This window comes from Fukomys damarensis, unplaced genomic scaffold, assembly GCF_012274545.1.
Source record: "Fukomys damarensis isolate Sample0158 unplaced genomic scaffold, DMR_v1.0_HiC HiC_scaffold_13, whole genome shotgun sequence".
Classification (NCBI taxonomy): Eukaryota; Metazoa; Chordata; class Mammalia; order Rodentia; family Bathyergidae; genus Fukomys; species Fukomys damarensis.
In genome coordinates this window covers 6992624-7006621 of record NW_022900925.1, presented here as the reverse complement: position 1 = coordinate 7006621, position 13998 = coordinate 6992624, and the positions used below count along the sequence as shown (strand labels likewise).

The 13998-nt window shown below is 41.8% G+C and overlaps 1 long non-coding RNA gene across 1 annotated transcript; it reads left to right on the top strand.

Annotated features, from left to right (window-relative positions):
* Nucleotides 1-5045: 5045 nt before the first annotated feature.
* Nucleotides 5046-13374, top strand: LOC104855913. Its single transcript, XR_778507.2, has 3 exons — nucleotides 5046-5145; nucleotides 10905-11041; nucleotides 12046-13374. It is a non-coding gene; the product is annotated as an uncharacterized LOC104855913 (long non-coding RNA).
* Nucleotides 13375-13998: the final 624 nt, after the last annotated feature.

The following is a 13998-nucleotide window of genomic DNA, read 5'->3' as shown; positions in this document are numbered from 1 at the left end:
CTAGTACATGGTGGGGACTCAGAAATATTGCTGAATACACAGAAGAAAGAAAGGAAGAAGAACGGGAGGAAGTGGGGTGGAGAGAGTTAAGAAGAGAGGGAAGGTTTCTGTGGAAGTGCACCTTTATGTGAAGCTGTGTTGGGTATATGATAAAGTCTATTTTATTTCGGTGGGGGTTGGGGGATGTTGAATGCTTGATCAGGCTTTTTTTTTTCAACACAGAGAAAGGAAGAAGAAAGGCCTGTGTAGAATTATTATCATTTTACCGTCAGACAATAAAGCAGTTTTTCTTTCTTTTCTGTTAAAATTCAAAGCCTTCTCGCCTTTCCAGAGAGAAATAGTGTTAGTACTGTGGCAGTTTCAGTTTTGAGCCAGAGAAGTCATTTAAGGGAAATGTGAAACATTTCTTTAAGAATGACCATATAATTTAAAGTCCCAAACGACTACATTAAGGGTTTAGTTAATATTGTGCCTGCATTGAAGCAGGAGAAAAGAGGCAGAACTGTTGACACGCAGTCGTGCTGAATAGAAACCCAGAGGGGGCTGCAGAGTCGGCTTTCTTTTTCCTTCCTCGAGAGTTGGGTCTGAGTGTTGCTGTAGCTCCTCAAAGTTGAGGAGCCTGGGGCTGAATGAATAAAAGGTTCATGTTTCCCTGGCTACTAAACTCAAGCACAGTGTAGAGTGAGGCCCCTCTCTTCATCTCACTAGTGGGTGCAACATCCCTTGAAGCATTAATTGCATGGCTTATTAACAACTCTGTAGTCTCCTCTTCATCTAGAGGAGCAACTGCCATCATGTTCCAGGAAGGCAAGTATTAAGGTTTTTCACTTATATGCAAATGCCCCCAGCAATTTGGTTCTTCCACACATCCAGCAAACCTGTTGGGGGCATCTTCCATGTCCCTCCAAAGCAGTCTGCTAGCCAGACCACAATGAACATAATGATTGCTGTAGAAGGGGGGCTATTTTCTTCTTCTCACATTTTATTTCCCCTCTGGGGGATGAGGAGTTGACAAACCTAACTACTAAGACACCGGAAAGGAACTTTGCCTGTGTTGCTTAGCCTCTTCTTGCCTCTTGATTGGATCCTGACAGTGTGTGTTCTTTCTTGCTTTGCATAGCCAATGCCTTGCCTGCCTCCCTCCATGATGTGTAGGGGGAGGTGAAGGGTAGTGGGCACCAAATGGTGAATGGGGATGTAGCTTCTGTTTTATATGTAAGAGGTAATTATGGAATAAGGACTCAGCTTATTTCCCTTACATGACTTACCACTGATAAAGGTAACATTGTTTCCCACTTGATTTCTGTCTCAGTTGATTCCCATCTTGAAACGGGGAGGCATGTGAACATTGGCACCCTTCTAGCTTCTGTCTTCAAAAAGCTCAGTGTACTCAGGAAGACAGATCCACACACTGGTAATCAGCCAGTGATAAGGGTGATAACTATAAAGTGCTTTGGCAGCCCACACATGCTACATCTAACTAGGGAAGGTTTGGATTAATAGGAATGAGTTGTGGGAAACAAAATATAGGCCTTCAGTGTGGTTGGGATATACAGTGGGAGGAGAGAGCAGGAGGACATAATACTACAGAGATATGCAGAGAGCAGGTAATTGAGGACTTTATAGACTTCTGTGGAGGAGTTTGAATTTTATCATGAGAACAGTGGGAGCTTCTGTGCAGTTTTTAAGGAAGGGAGTAAGTGAGTGAATTGATCAATTTTAGAAAGGTTGCTCTAACTTGATATAGGGGCAAGGTTAGGGGGAAGCAGGTTTGGAAAGCAAAAGCATTTTAGGAGAATATTACATTTATTCAAGGTGGGACTATTTCAGCATGAACTAATGTATTTGCATTGGTAAAAGTAGTCATATTTAAGAGACATTTAGCCGGTAAAATGGAGAGAAGTTGGTGGGTAATTAAGTAGGTAGGGTAGGTCAAGGAAAGGGACCTTGACCACTTCCAGGTTTCTGGCTCACACTTTGGGAAGATGGTATACCTTTCATGAAAGATGGAAAGTTGGAAAGGAAAAAACAACAACAACAAATTTTGAATGGAAGATGGTGATTTTAGCTTTGTACTGTTGAATGGAGATGTCAAGGGCCTATCCAAGGAGAGTCAGGCATGCGTTTTAGGGAGAGATCTGGAATGGAGGTGATGGATGTAGTCATCAGCCTACACAAGACAGGTGAAATGCATAGAATAGGAGGAGCAGTGTGTGGAGGACAGAACTTCCAGAAACACGAGCAACACATTTAGGCAGAGCAAAAGGAAGCAACAGAATCAGAGAAAGGATGGTCAAGGGTATAGAAAGCAAACCAAGAAAGAATGCTCCATTTGGCCTATGAGGTGAATAAGGGTTCACGAAAGGGTTCTTGGCAAGTATTGAGAGGTTATTTGCATTTTGAGGTCACTAAGGGTATGAGCTGGATTGGACATGAATCTTCTTAGTGAATCACCTCAAAGAGAAGTCTATAATGTTTCTTTATGACTTTCCTTCTTCTGTGGTCAGACTTTACTTTGGCCATCCTTAAAATAGCACTAGCCAATTATGGGCAGTTGGTAGAAGATGAGCACCCAAGTAAAAATTTCTGTCCATGTCTAGAGACCTTCTATTAACTGCAATGTAAATCGATTTCCATGACCCTACAGCCCAGGAACTGCTGGGCTGGTATTTGCAAGGGTGGTAAGTAGTGCTTCCATTTGTTTTCTCCAAAGGCATTCCATTTCCCTTTGCACTTTATCCAGCCCAGCACTGCACAACAGAAACACCTGCAGAGCTTGCAAACACTGTGGATGGCCCGGGCCCCACTCCAGTCCATCTGTATTAGACTCTCTGGTGGTGGGTGGCGGAACACAGGCATTGACATTTTTTAAAAGCTGCCCAGGAGTTTCTAATGGGTGGTCAGAACACTGAACTACTGATCTAGACAGGCTCACACTCCAAGAGTCATTAACCCTCAGTGAGCTAAGTTACAAATCTTCCACAAAGCATAAATTCTTCTGATCTGAAATGATTATCGATAGTATAGAAAGTGATTTTTCTCTCACCCTGAGTCTTTCTGCTGTAGGGTAAGCGGTGGCATCCTTTATGGAAATGGACACACCCACAGAGGACTGGGACAATGATGCCTGGGCTCATTTGCTGGGCTCCCCTCTGCCTCTTGCTCTATGCCCTTATACACAGCAGTGATGGTACCTGAAGAGGCACGGTGGAGATTTTGGCAAAGTTTGGCAGATAAGTCTCAGGGAATTGGGATCGGCTATGTTCACATCACTATGAAGTTTCTTTTAGCCAGTTTTCCAGTGCTGCCCATGTTCTGGCTCTCTCATGTTCTTAGACTGGCTTTTATCTAGACAGAAGTTAAAGGTGATGGGCTGGGAGTTGGAAATCTCCTTCAATCATGACAAGTTATATTTTACATTAGGAAAATATTTTGGAATTTAGCACTATCCTGTACAGCTTAAGTAATTTGAAATCCCAATGAATTAAAAAATCAATATGCTCTAGTAATAGGCTGGTCTTCTATCTCTATCTATAGTCACTCAGATATTGTGACTCGGACATTTATTTTTATTATTTCTGCTCACATGGAATGTGGCTGTAATGCCTGCTCTTCAGTTCTATGGGAACATGTCCAGGTGGGCACTGGAACCCACAGGCAGGTCCCAAAGGCCACAATAGGGCAAGAAGACAAGCTTATCTTTTGCCTAAGATACACTAGCCTTTTCACCCATAGACATTGTCAATTTTCTGCTTTGCAACAACCAAATGGGCTTCACCTAACACCCAATGCATGTTGTAGTTCATCAGATCCACTCATCGTCTTTCCCTTGCTTTTAACTCAAAGAATGCAGAAGAAAGGTTATTAAATCCTTTTCTAAGGGCAAAATACATAGAAAATCTGTGTGAGTCAGTAATGCTCTCCAAGAATTTAAGTAAATTTGCTATGCTTGATCTCATTGTTATGGAGCCAAATTTACCACTCTTTACAAGATAATACACAACAAATTTATTCAGCACACACAACTCCTAATATTCCCTCCTGCTCCCAACAATAGGAGCTGAGCTTCTGGCTTTAGCTCACATTTTTCTGAATAAGAGGGAATGTATGGACAATTTTTTATCCCTTTCTCCTGTGCCTGGAATTTCAACCACATCCCCAGAAGGTTGTCCAGCAGTTCTCCCCAAAGGCAAGTGTTTCTACTAGGTCTTCATGTTTACCAAGGTTTGACACTGTACGAAGTCTCACTTTAGACAAGTGTACACTGGGAAAGTGTCTTATAAGTGACTTGCACACAGGTAAAATTGATTGCAAGTTTGATGATTTTGCCTTTTCTTATTTGGACTTAGTGTCATCATAATGATCTTTGTTTTTTGAACATTTGTTTACTGAGCATATGGTATATTATACATAAGATATCACTCCATTAGTCCATGTAATTCTCAAAGTAATCCTACAGTATAGATATTATCAGCTTACAGATGATAAGACAGTGCCAAGAGAGTTTATAATTCCTGTATAAGATTAGAATTAAAATCCAATCAGTCCATATCTTCATTTATTTGATTGAAAAGTTCATATGGAAAACTAAACAGAGCCTTTTACACAATGATCCATGTTCTTCACCGTTCAGGACAACAGCATTTTTGCTCTGCTTTCATAAACATTTTTGTTCACTTGTGTCTCAAAAAAAAAAAAAGTGGGTGGCGTAAAGAGCCCTCAGGGAAAAGGGCTTAGGTGCCACCCACCAAGCCAGATTTTCTCCAGCACCGTACAGACTCACCCATTGCATTTGGCATTGAAGGGAAATGAGGAGGAATTAGTTAAGCAGTGTCCAGAAGACAGAATGGGAACCTGTATTTCTCACAAAAAAGAGAGACTTTGTCAGTTCAGAAACAGGAGAACAATCAAACACTCTGTGTTCAATCTGGAAGCCTCTGTAACAAATGCCCCAAAGCCAGAATCTCCTGTCCAGAAGAAACAGAGCTTCTATTCTGTTCAGTGCCTGGAGCTCAGAGCCTAGAATAAGGTGGGAGGAGTGATTATTTTTCATTGAATAAATTATGCTTTCTACTTTCCTATTTCCCTGGGGCTCTTGAAGAATCCATATGCGTTCAGCAGGAGTGTGAGGATTCTGGAAGCACAGTAAGTAGAATGTGTGGATTCCAGGAGCAGAGGCAGCAGCCCTTCCCGTGTGCTAGGAGTAGGATGGGACGGGGGAGGCTCTCAGATTTTGCTGCTGAGCAGTGTGGAGAGCACTCAGTGTAAATTAATCTTGAGAGAGTGGAGTGGAAAACTGTGTGTGTGTGCCTTGTGCCTGCCAAGGGTTTGTATGTAGGAGTCAGGCTGGCAGCCGCTGAAGAAGAAGCTGAGAAAGTCAGTGTGGTGTGTAGGAGAGCCTCAGCTCTGGGGCTCATCCCCAGCTCTGCCCTCTCTAGCTTCATGAATGGAGACCAGTAGCTACACCCTTAAACATCAGTTTTCTCAACTGTGTGTTTCATCCATTCAGCAAGTATCTATTAAACCTTGATTTGTGCCAGATTCTTTGCTCCAAGTTACACACCTTCCAGAGGGTCAGCTGAGATAGCTTTAAAGGCCTTTGGAAGCAGATGCTATTTTTCTAGTCTTAGATTAAACAGTCTCCTGAGAGTTTCCTAGAAGACCTGTTCTACAAAAATCTCTCCTCTCTCTAAGTGCTCAGCAAAGGTTGTATTTAGTGCCCTGTTATTCATCCCTTTCCTTCTGAAGCCCTTATTAGATTTCAGGGAACTGTCGCTTTCATCTCCCACTTACTGGCTTCTCTTCATAGCATTGCTGAATCTCTAGGGACGGTCGGACAGACTAATTCAAGCCAAGTTATTTGTTATTGATTTGCATGCTTACACCTTTAATCTGCTACTCCTTCCAGGTAACATTTGCCTATTAACAGCAATTTCTAACACATTGATCCAAACATCAGTCTCAAGAAGGATTTGATAGTGCTTGAAAAGTCATTGATTACAAGGAAGAAATAAAGGGAAAGCACGTATCAGAAACTAATGCCATGGCTTTGAGTCTGAATGATTAAAGAAAGATGGCAATATTAGCAATTATGGGGGAACAAATCAAGCTTTTCCAAATCAATTTTTATTACTCAAATATTATATGTAGGTATTATACTAAAAATGTGGCAACCTTTGTTATTATTGGTTACTTCCCAATAAACTCAATTCTCTTCTTAAAGTAAAGACTTGTTAATTTGACATAATTTTTGGGGGGTCCTGTGGATTAACCCAAGGCTTTTCCCATGCTAGGTAAATATACTGACACAACTGAACTATATCCAGTCCTTGACATGTATTTTTATAGAGCTTTTTCATATACTTAAAAGCTTAGATTAGCACCCCAACGTGGTATCCTGTAGATGAGGTAACAGTTACTACTTTTCATGGCTATATAGGATTACACTGTAGTCATCCACATAGTGTATTGGTACATTATTCTCTGTTAACATACTAGGAGGTAGTTTCCTTTCTATGACATTGTAAATGGTATTTCATTAACTATTCTGGTTCTTGCTGGCTTTGAGCATGTGCAAAGCATGTTTCCCTAGGGTAAATAGGACATTGCAAAATTCACTGTCACATTGTCATTGGCTCAAAATGGCAGTGATTGTATACACAAGGAACTGATGGAATATACAGGGAATGTATGGAATATGCTGACCTGAAGTCTCAGCAAAGCATTTCTATCAAAAGGTTTGGGAGATGCTCAGCAAGAAGGCGTAGGTTTAAGATTGGAAATACAGGGATCTATCCGTGACTCCACAAACTCTCAGAGCATGTGAGGTTGTGGGGATAGATAATCAGAACAAAGGCTAAATGACTGGGTAAGGTATCAAAAACTTACTATCACACAGAGATGGGATCAAGAGTCTGAGTTAGGGTGAGAAATTCTATTGATCTGTTTTGCTATAATAATGTATTCGAGACTGAGTACTTACAAGAAAATAGCTTTGTTTACAAAGCTTACAGTTTTGGAGGGAGAAAGTCCACAGTCAGGGGGCAGCTGCTGGGCCTCTGGTGACAGGCAGGTAGTGTCATAATGGTGGCATTGCAGAGATTACAGGAAACCAGAGAGAGATGCAGGGGAGGAACTGGATCTCATAACTCGTTCTAACCTACCAAGAGACCAGCCGATCCTTTCCAAGAGTGACGCCCCTCAATGACCTATTCACCTTCTACTAAGACCTATATCTTAAGAGCTCCCTACTTCTTAACACCACACATTGCAGACCAAGTCTCCATCATGTCAACCCTTGGAGCATGGGCCACATTGAAATCATAATACCTACCAGTTCAGTTTACTGAAGCCGCAGAAGTTTCCAGGACATGGAGACTTTCAGTACTAAATGGGAAAAGTTCCAAACAAACCTAAATAAGTTCATCACCCTTCTGAGTGGAAGGATAAATTTCAAGAAGAGAGACCCTGTTTGCTCTAACATTATAAAAAAAAAGAAGGCCTACATCAAGTGACTTGTAGCAGCTAGAGAATTCGCTGGCGATTGGAGGGAACAAAATTTAGCTTCTTTGCTAGATACAGGTATTGAAGCCTTGGGTAGAGCCTTAAGGTCTATTGCTGTATGCTGATTTGGTTATAAGCTTCAGAAAATAGCTCGAGCTAATTTTGGCAAGAGTGAGTTGATTGTAACATTATTAGAGCCACAGAAAGCTGCAAAGCTGGAGAGTTGGCTTTGTAATACTACCAGTTAGGGATCAGAAGCACAGGTATCATGTTGTATTGAGACACCCTGGTTAATGCAGTGGTCTATAGATGCCCTGGAATTGTGAACACTTTCAGTTAAACATCCAAATGCCCTAGGGGAGAGTGAGTGTCCTGGTTACAGCCTCACATGACAAATCTAGGAGTACAGAGGATCACTTAAAAGGGAATTGTAGTGGTAAGGATGTAGAAGTTGATAACAGTAAAAAATACTAACAGAAGGCCGGGGATTTAGATCAGCAGTTCCTTGGCCTGCTTTGCAAGTGCAAGGACCTGAGTTCGATCCCCAGTATCAAAAAACAACAAAAAAACACTAACAGAGTCCCAGTATTAATCCCTAAAAACAGTTCATTTCTTGGACACTTCATGAGTTTCACGTCTATATTCATATGTACTGTGTGTGAATGTACAGGGCTATATTATATGCATGGTAGGTACTCAATACAATTTTGTCAGATATATGAGTCCTACAAAGGCAAACACTGTGATTAACAGCAAGCAGGATGGCTGTCACTTCTATATGAACCAGAGGCAAGGACAGCCCACGCTAAGGCATGGTCTCTGTCTTCACACGGGGGTTGCTCCCACAAGAGGGCATAGAAAATGTTCCAAACTTGCTGACATAAGTCTGCCTTATAGATATGGGTCACATTATATAACTGACATCTTCTTAAGAAGTTGTCCTTAAGCCTATTTTTTGGAAAGAGTCGAGTTTTAGATTCAGGGAGAGAATTTACTGGTTGAATATTGCACAAATATTACAGAAAAATTTTAAATCGTCTAGAATTCATTTTATAAATGTAGGTTTACTTTGTAGAGTGAATTTTTTAAAAGCAGAATTAATCCTCTTTTAGGGGGTGATTAGGCTAATACAAGTTACTTTTTAAAAAAATCTCTTCACTTCTTATATGGACTTTTAGAGTCGCACACCACCACTAATTGCTGACAAAGTGTTCCTGCAGAAAGGCCCTGGAGGACCACTTCGGAGACTCTCTGAAACCAATTGGTAATTGGTTATATCCATCTTTGTTCCAATGATGAGTGTGCTGAAGTCCTTAAAATCAGTTTGCTCTCCTAATTGCCTTAAATAGGATTTATGTGATCCATTGTACTTCACAAACCGTTTTGTCAGGAAATGTGATCATGAACTTAACTCCCAATTCAGAGAGCTAATGAACAAAAGGTTAGTGTCCTTTTTGGTAGCAGTCTGTAAGGATCCTTAACCTTGCAGCCACAGGCGGGAGTCTACTCAGTCTGAGCTGGCATGAGCCACCCCAAATTTCAACAAAGGAGTTTGGTCACACATTCAACCTCCTCTGGCTGGTATTTCACACAACCCGCAGGTCCTGTTTTGGCTCTAGGCGGTCCTGCATTTTCCTATTATAGACGAAATGTCTTGTAATTCTAGCCTGCATTCCTTCTGGTGACACAGTATTTACTTTCACAGTCCCCCAGCAAGTGGGATATGTGTCATTTTGACACTTGCCTTTCATTTTTTTAAAAAGTAATTTTATTGGTACATTTTAAGTATACAATGTAGTGACATTAACCACTGGAAATTTGCACCTTTGCATGATGTGTCTTGGTTCTTACCTTTCCCCATTCCCCCGCCCTCTATTCACTCCCTCCAACCTCCCTATTTGCAGACTTTGTTTCCATTTTTTTTTTCATTTTCTCAAATTGATTCCATTCCCTTCTTTTCTTTCCCCAGTCCCTCCCACTTCCCCTTCCCCTTCGGACCTTTTCTCCTTATTTCACAATGTCTATTATGTTCCTTGTTTCTGATGGTCATACAGGCTTCCAGGAAGTAGCCTCAATGCCAAGATCCTGAGTTCATTTAGAACATTCCTGGTGCTTGCCGATGAGCACTTTCATATACCTCAGGGTGCTTAAAAAAACTTGCAGTGAGATTTTTGGTAAGAATTCCAAGAAAAATAGCATCTGTGGCACAGATCCAACATAAAACTTTGTCAAAAATATGTTTCTGGTAGTTGGATTCGAGGTGTCCCATGACTTATAAGTTGCTGGCCAGGGGCCGACAAAGCTTCCAGTTCTCCCTTCAGCCTGGGTTTTGCCCATCTCCTGACATCCCAGAGGCTACAAGGGCCAGGCCGACTTAGCAGAAAGAGATCTCATTACCAGCAATACTGCTGACAGCTAAAGTTGGAGACAGTAAATACTTGGCAAAACTGCTGCCGTAACTCTTGCCAGAGTCCTTGCCAAACATCGTATGACGTTCTTTCTCAATGAACCCAATGTGACCCCGTAAATGTCTACTGCAGACCCACTGCCTCATTGTGGATGCACTTAGGAATTAAAACCTAAATTAAAACTGGCTTAGATCACAGGGGCTTAGACAGAGGATTTCAATATTTGGCAGTAGACAGGGTCTGATGACCTTGAACATTTCTTTGAATTCCGAGAACCTGTGATTCTGTAGCTGGGGGAAATGCAACATCACTCGTCAGTGTTAGTTCTCCTTTACATCAAAAGAAAATATGTATTTGCATAGAATGCATACTGTAATTTGCTTTAGCCTGATTCATTTTGGAGGCTGAAGCTGTGAAGGACCCAGAGTGACCTTGCCCCAATCAGCTCTTCTAGGTTAGGTGCCTCCATCTATAAACTCATCTGCTCTGCTACTATCGCTGTCACTCAGAATAAACTCATCAGCTGATCAAAGCGCTCCTCTTGCTGAAAACAAAATGAAATTTGAAAATCAAGGCCATGTTCTTGACACTTTTTGGGTGTCAAGCTTTTTATGAGGGGGACATATCAGTACTGGTGGGTTCTTGTGTCCTGCCTGAGTCCTGGAAGTCCGGCTGGCCTCTGGCTGCAGCTGAGAGGCACCAGGAGCATGGGAAAAGAAAAGCTCTTTCTTTGCCATGGAGAGTTAAAGCCCAAAGGGCTTGTACAGAATGATTACTTGGAATGTTGCAAGGGTCTTTTTATTCTCGTTCAGGTCAGCTTTGCTGATATCCAGAGGCTAAGTATAACTATAAGCATGTGAATTTCAATAAATATGTTTCCTTCAATTACCCAGCTGGACTGTTTAGTTCACCAGAGCCTGCAATCACACAAAAGCAGCCAGGGAATTGTCGTGATTTAGGTAATTTCTAACCTTCTCTCTGCTTAACCTGCAGGGGCTATGGGCAGCTTCAGAGACCAAGCGGGTGAAGACAGGAAGGAGGCAAACCTGTTCTCATCAGAGATACAGTTCCAAGCTCCTTCCCCAGGACTGATGGTTCATTCAAACAGAGGCTGACAAGCACTGTGGAAGGTGTGCTGGTGGGGAGTTGGGAAAAAGAGGCAAAGGCGGAGAATACGGAGTAGCTTGCAAGGATGACAAGATAGAACTGCTACACAGCTACACAGGGTGCTCAGAAACAAAAGAATCTCACTGAAGACTCAGATTGTAGCCTCTGATCTCACACTGAGTATTCCTTCTTCAAATTCCAGAAGGGCTTTGCTTAGTAAAGAGAGATCACTTTAACGTGTTATTCAAGAATGCAATTTAGTAGAAGGCTACTTCCGGTCACCATTTACCTGTGGTATCTGCTTGGCTAAGCTCATTAAACATGCAGTAGATGTCTACTAAAGTTGTTTAGTGATGATTAATACCAAAGAGTTCTTGGTCTTCATAACAAATCACACAGGAGGGTGCAGAACCAGCTGGAGTTTAAACTATTGTTGGAGGGCTGCGTCAGCCTCTGTGACCTTGGCACTGTTTGTGTGTGCACGTGAGGTCCTGGCCTTGTGGGATTCTGGACCTGTGAGAAAAGCTCTACTGACAGCAATGGTCTCTTGTCTCTCACTAATTACTTTTGGAGGCTGGGCAACTGTTTCCTTTCTGAAGGTTCCCCTGATTTCTTTGAGACACTGTTTCTTCCCTTTTAAATATAGTAATGGATTCATTATTGACATCCAGCCATTCCATGACCTGATCTGAGCCAAGTAGGTAATTCCTCCTTGGCAGAGAGACAAGACTCTTGGCACCATTGGAGTTCCAAAGCACTCCACTAGATGCTCCTGAGATAGGGATGTTCTGTGGTCACTTTTCTGGATCTGCTTTGGTTCCTGCTATGCCCAAGCCTGGCCTTCAAAACCGTTTAAGTCTTATAACCGCAATATCATTTATACTTCAGAGTTAAAACTGAAACCTGGGAAATTTAATATCTAGAGACCTGGCCAAGTTGACAGGGGACTTTATTTTTTAATGAAATTTGTATCAATCCCAGGACAAACACTTCAGAGATCACTGAATTCTGTTTTTATCTTTAACAGATGGGGAAATTGAAGGGAGAGATGGACCAACATGCCTAAATTTCCATAGCCGGTCTGGAACTAGGGACATGAAGTCTGGTGTTTTTCCGGCTATGACTCACAGCTTCTTTGCCTTGGACATCTTGGGATGTTTCTGGACAGTGAGGTCATTTGGTTTGTGAGGCGGCAGTAGGATGATCCATGGGGAGAACATTCATCTAGTCGCTCCTGCACTGTGTGAGCTGGTTGGCAGGTGTGTCTATAGAGAAGAGTGGAGAGAGCTGGCAGGACTTTGAAGGACAAAAGGGAACATTGCAGAAAGCACCTTCATTTGTCCTTTTGCTTGGTCAGAGGGCCCTGTCTAATAGAAGTTTCACATAATAAGGGTACATTAATATAAATGGGAAATAAATAAGCAATAACCACAACATGCACATTTTAGGATCACCTTGAAAGAAAGTTCGTAGGATTTCCCCAGGGGCTGTAGAAGGAGGGAGAGCTGGAGCCTGTCCTGGAGATACTCTTCCTCCAAGCTCTGCCTTATTTCTCAGAGCAATATGTCCCCCAGCCCCATTCCAAGGCTCTGCATCTGTTCTCCCTGACACTCATTTCAGGCTCTTGGGAGAAACCTGTCCTCTGACACTCACCATGGCCCTGGGTGGCCCCTTCCTCTTGTGAATGGTGGCACTAATGAGGGTGACATTTTCACTTACCCTCCTGTTGGCTTTGTCTTCCTTCAACAGCCTGGGCCTGGTCTCCTGGGATACCTAATTAAAAGGCTGAGAGTGCTTTTACCAATAGTCATGTTTGGAGCTGAGTACTGTATCTCTATGAAAAAAAAGTTGCAGCTTTGGACGTGTCCCAGAGGTCTACATTCTATGAGGTAATATATGCCACATCCAGTAGACTATAAGCAAACCAATTCTGACATCAGAGGGTGTTATGCACAGAGTGATAATGGATGATTTTAATGAAACCCTAACTGCATTAATTTGTTCATTTGATTAACTTATTAAACATGATCTGCTTTCTACAGTTCAGTACTATAGCTACATGCCAAATAACAACATTTTAGTCAACAGCAGACTATATATATACATATATATATATATATAAAACAGTGGTTCTGTAAGATTATAATGGAGCTGAAAATTCCTGTCACTTAGTGATCTTGTAGCCATTGTAATGTCACAGAGCAATGCATTACTAATGTGTTTGTAACAGTGCTGGTGAAAACAAATCTCTTGTGCTGCCTGTTGTAGAAAAGTGTAGAGCATACAATTATGTCCAGTACATAATATTTGATGATGATAATAAACAGTTACGTTTCTGTTTTTGTATTTACTGTACCATGCCTTTTATCATTATTTTAGAGTATGTGCATTCATTTATTAAAAAAGAAATACTATAAAACACTGTGTTGTACTCTCCCAGCAAAAGTTTTAATATCTCTTGTTTACTGTGTCTCATAACTACATCAGGAGGTTACATGAAGTGACGATCTATACCAGCTAAGTGTGAGTACATGATGTTCAAACAATGACAGATTATCTGATGGTATATCTCTCAGAGTACATCCTTTCAACAAGCGACACACGACTGTGTGCCAGGAAACAAATGTGCAGAGAAGAGGAATAGGATAAAGTTCCTGTCCTAAAGGGGCCAGTTGTATAGGATCTCTGTTGTTCATGGCTTGCACAGCATCTGTTCCTCCTTATTTCGACAATTTCACCTTGATCTTCTCTTGAGGAACCTTCCCCTCACATTTTGTAGATACAGGCATTGGGCAAAGGAACAGTGTTATGGCTTGCATCGAGATGGCCCCCCAAAGCTCAGATGGTCCTAGGTGGGGCTTTTTCAGAGGTGACTGGATCTAGAATGTGATGCTTGAACTGATTGGATTGCAATGCTAGGACCAAGGGTACTGGAATTAAGGATTGTGAGTGCTATCCACCCTAAGTAGCCTGGATAAGA